The 5,087-nt window shown below is 41.5% G+C and overlaps 1 long non-coding RNA gene across 1 annotated transcript; it reads left to right on the top strand.

The window, feature by feature from the left end:
• The first annotated feature begins 370 nt into the window (after positions 1-370).
• On the top strand, positions 371-1,818 carry LOC111727484. Its single transcript, XR_002775037.1, has 3 exons — positions 371-416; positions 794-877; positions 1,595-1,818. It is a non-coding gene; the product is annotated as an uncharacterized LOC111727484 (long non-coding RNA).
• Positions 1,819-5,087: the final 3,269 nt, after the last annotated feature.

The raw sequence follows: 5,087 nt of genomic DNA, 5'->3' as shown, positions 1-5,087 counted from the left end.
TCACAGCAACCTCAAACTCTTGGGCTCAAGCAATTCTCTTGCCTCAGCCTCCCAAGTAGCTGGGACTACAGGCACCCAGCACAACGCCTGGCTATTTTTAGAGATGAGGTCTTGATCTGGCTCAGGCTGGTCTTCAACCTGTGAGCTCAGGCAATCCACCTGCCTCAGCCTCCCAGAGTGTTAGGATTCTAGGTGTGAGCCACCGCACCCATCCCTGTTTTGTTTTTTATGTAAACAAACTCACATGCAAGATTGTGAGATTATTCAGACACTCACGTGTAGATGATTCTTTATTATTTAGTATTCCACTGTGTGACTGTAACCCAGCTTATTATCCATTCTCCCTGTGTCTTTTGCTTATTTCTTGTGCAGCTTCAGACAAGCAGACTCTGTTGCCCAATGAGCAGCTCTACCAGGTAAGGAAATGAAGAAGAAAAAGGCATTGCAGCAATTAGTGGGGGTAAAACTTTGGGATTGGGGGGAAATTAGCTGGAAGGTACTAAACAGATAAGGAACTGCTTACAACATACCAGATGGTGAAAGTTATCCCTCCAGGGAGAATAGATGAAATAAAGAGAAGGCTGAGAGAGGCGGAGGTTAGGATCTAGTGAGTAAAAGTTGAGAGGGACACGCAAAGAAACTGCATCGGGGTCTCCATCTCCTCGTCATCTTTCCAGCCTCAGGACTATGAAGCACCCCAAGCCTCACAAATAAAAATCATTCAGTAAATATGCATCCAATTCATTAATATTGGATGGAAAAAATGGCCTTATAACTGTACCATACTTTCCAGCCCCTCAAGGATCGGGACAATGACCAATATAGTCACCTTCAAGGAAACCAACTGAGGAAAAACTGAGCTCGGGACTCAGAACAGGTGGGTTCCTCAACACCACTTCTAAGAAAGTATCTTGGCCATCACCTGTCCGCCCAGCCACAGCCCAAGCTATCTCCTCCCTTCTTCCACCCCCAAACTACTCTAAGCATCAGACTGTGGGGGGTGGGTATGGAAAGTGGTTTTTAGGGACCCTCTCTAAAAACACTGAGGTCAGTACTGATTGTCTTGGCCTAAGACAGCAGTTCTCAACCTGTGGGTCACGACCCACAGAAACTGTATTAAAGGGCCTTAGGAAGGTTGAGAACCACTGGTCTAAAAAAATGAATGCTGTGCTTATCTGTAAATCGTCTTAGAACAGAGACTCCAGCCACAGAGATGATAAATAGTAATCTTAACCTTTCTATATTAGGGTTTCTCAATATCCATACTATTAGCATTTGGGGCTAGTTAATTCTTCGTGAAAAGGGCAGTTCTGGGCATTGTAGGAGTTACAGCAGCATGCCTGGGCTCTTTCCACCAGATGCCTGGGATATCCCTCATTGTGACAACCTAAAATGTCCCCAGACCTCCAATCCAGGGCAAATCACCCTTCACATAGAACCACTGACCTATATTAACCTTACACTCAACCAATCAATCAATCAATCAGGGGTCCTGATTTAATCAGTCTATGAGATGTTTCTGTTAAGAAGGCAGGGCCGAAAGCGTTATTTTATTTTCTGAACCAATTGCCTTTTTTTCCTTCTTTCAATCCAGGCATCCTTCTATCCAGTTTTCAGAATGAATGCAGTACATCTTGGAGAGCTCTTAGCAGACAGACTTTTAGCCCTAAACCTAAACTCAACGTTCCCAGGGGTCACAAATGGAGAAGAAAGGTCATCAGAGCAAATTTGGGGTTTTCTCCAATAAAATAAAAAATAAAAACAGGCACATTGTATATGAAAACCCCACACTGTACCCCATGATTGCATTAATGTACATAGCTGTCATTTAATAAAAATAAAATAAAATAATTAAAACAAGTACGGTGTTTCAGAAGCGCCCCCTATTGAGAAAACTTGTCAAAGAAAAATGAAAAGATCAAACAACTCCCATCTGAACAGAACATTTTTTAGGTTTTTTTTTCTTTGTTTAGTTTAACTTTTCTGTAGTTTTTGTTTTGGTTTGGTTTGGTTTTGAGACAGAGTCTCAGTCTTTTGTGCCAGTAGAGTGCTGTGATATCAACCTCGCTCACGGCAACCTCAAATTCCTGGGCTCAAACCATCTTCCTGTCTCAGCTTTCCAAGTAGCTGGGACTGCAGGCGCCCCACACAATGCTCAGCCAATTTTTCTATTTTTGGTAGAGACCAGGTCTCACCCTTGCTCAGCTGGTCTCAAACTCCTGAATTCAAGGGATCCTCCTGCCTCAGTCTCCCAGAGCGTTAGGATTACAGGGGTGAGCCACTGCACTGGGCCTTTGTTTGGATTTTGTATAAATCATAATTCGGTGAAAAATCTCCCTCCACCTCCATGCCCAGCCATGCAGTTGCCCTCTACAGAGAAAACTAGTTTCTTACATATCTTTCTGGAGGTATTCTAGGCATAAATGAATAAATTCATACGTACCTATTATTCTCCCTTCCTCTATTTTTCAAATGAGTGATATTATGCCATATATCTTGTACCTTTCCCCTAATAAAACCTGAAGATCATTTCACACCGTGTAAAAAACTCCTTTTATAATGCCTTGTATAGATAATTTATTTCACCTGTCCTCTATTGATGGCCTTTTAAAGTAGTTTTAATCTTTTGCTCTTACAAGAATGTTGCAATGGTTAATATTGTATACGTGTCTTGTTGAAAAGTAATTGCATTCAAGGCCAGATGCAGTAGCTCATGTCTGCAATCCTAGAACTCTGGGAGGCCGAGGTGGGAGGCTCCGTTAAGCTCAGGAGTTGGAGACCAGCCTGAGCAAGAGTGAGATGCCATCTCTACTAAAAATCGAAAAAACAGCCAAGAGTGGTGGCTCTTGCCTATAGTCCCAGCTACTCCGTAGGCTGAGGCAAGAGGATCTCTTGAGCCCAAGAGTTTGAGGTTGCTGTAAGCTATGATGACGCCGTGGCAATCTACCCAGGGTGACAGAGCAAGACTCTTATCTCAGAAAAAAAAAAAAAAAAAGAAATTGCATTCAAGTATAATTTACATGCCATAAAATCCATCCATCTTAAGCGATTCCACCCTTTCTCAGTAACGTTTAGTAAATTTGCCTAAGTATACAACCATTACCATGATCCAGTTTTAGGATCTTTCCATCATAGGCATTAAGATCCCTCCTGCTATTTGCCGTCACTTCCTGTTACCATGCTCAGCTCCAGGTAACTACTAATCTCTTCTGTCTCTTCAGATTTTCCTTTTCTGGATGTTTCATATAAATGGAACCATACCATATGGAGTCTTTTGGATTGGGGGGGGCAGTGTTGTTGAGACAGAATCTCACTCTGTGCCCTGAGTAGAGTGCAGTGACATCACCGTAACTCACAGCAACCTCAGACTCCTGGGCCAGGGATCCTCCTGCCTCAGCCTCCAGAGTAGCTGGAACCAGGCACGCACCCTGACACGTGGTTGGGGTTTTTTTGTTTGTTTGCTTGCTTGTTTGTTTTTATCATTATATATGTATATTTCAAGACAGAGTCTCAAGCTGTTGCCCTGGGTAGAGTGCCACGGCATCACAGCTTACAGCAACCTCAAACTCTTGGACTTAAACAATACTTTTGCCTCAGCCTCCCAAGTAGTTGGGACTACAGGCACCCACCAAAATACCCAGCTATTTTTTGTTGTTGCAGTTGTCATTGTTGTTTAGCAGGCCCGGGCCAGGTTTGAACCCACCTGCCTGAGTGTATGTGGCCAGCATCCTACCCACTGTGCTACAGGCACTGCCTATTATTATATTTTATAGAGATGGGAGTCTCACTTTTGTTCAGACAAGTCCCAGCATGTCGGGTCTTTTGAATCTAGCATCCCTCACTTAGCGTGTTTTCAGCGTCCATCTGCCAGTAGCATATATCAACATTTTGTTTTTTTCTATTGCTGAATAGCATTCTGCGGGACAGCTAGACCACATTTTTTTGGTCCATTCACCAGTCAATGAACATTTGGATTGTTTCCAATTTTTGGCTACTATAAATAATACAGCTATGAACATTCTCATGCAAGTCTTTACACATGTTTTCATTTCTGGGTTAGAAGAGAAGTTAGGAATAAACAATTGCTGGGTCCTACAGTAAATTGATGTTTAACCTTTTTTTTTTTGCAGTTTTTGGCCAGGGCCGGGCTTGAACCTGCCACCCCCAGTATATGGGACCGGCACCCTACTTCTTGAGCCACAGGTGCCGCCCTTGATGTTTAACTTTTTAAGGAGCTGCCAAGCTGTTTTCCAAACTAGCTCTACCATTTGACATTTCCATGGCCAGTGTGTAAGGGCTCTGCTTTCTTTGTGTTGTCATTGTTTTAATATAGCCTGTTATTGTTTTCTTTTTACTTATGGTTAGTTTTTCATGCACATTCTACAAGCATGTCCATGTAGTAGATAGAATTCACTGGTGTTCTATGGTATCTACGTTATATTTCCTATTTAGAAAGGTCTCCCCCCACTTTAAAATTATTCTTTTTGAAGAGTTCTCCCATGAACTCCTTTAGGGTTTGGTTTCATTTTATGTATTTCAATCTTTGGCCTATCTTGAATTAATTTTAGTGTGAGGCCTAATATACTGGCCAACCTGGAATATAGTTATCTGTCAAGTAATTCCAGAAATACTTATTAAATGGTTCATTGTGTGCCCATCAATTTTTTTTTTGAGAGTCTCACTTTGTTCCCTTGGAATAGAAGATAGTGGCCTCATAGCTCACAGCAACCTCAAACTCCTGGGTTCAAGTGATTTTATGGGTATAAATGGTATCCTACTATGGTCTTAATCTCATTCCCTAATGATTGCGATGTTGAGTGTCATTTCATGTGTGCATTAGCCTCTGTATACCTTTAATTAAATATCTATTCAAACATTTTGGCTGTTTTATAAGCAGGTTGCTTTTCTTACTATTGAATGTTAAGAGTTCTTTGTATATTTTGGATACAAGTTCATGATCAGATACATGATTTGGAAATGTTCTCTCCCAGTCTATGATTTGTGTTTTCATTTTCTTTTCTTTCTTTCTTTCTTTTTTTTTTTTTTTTTTCTGTTTTCTTCTCCATCACTCTACTGAAATAATTATG

Source organism: Otolemur garnettii, unplaced genomic scaffold (genome assembly GCF_000181295.1).
Source record: "Otolemur garnettii isolate 467f Iridium unplaced genomic scaffold, OtoGar3 scaffold00108, whole genome shotgun sequence".
In the NCBI taxonomy this organism is placed as follows: Eukaryota; Metazoa; Chordata; class Mammalia; order Primates; family Galagidae; genus Otolemur; species Otolemur garnettii.
This window is presented reverse-complemented; position numbering and strand designations above follow the sequence as displayed.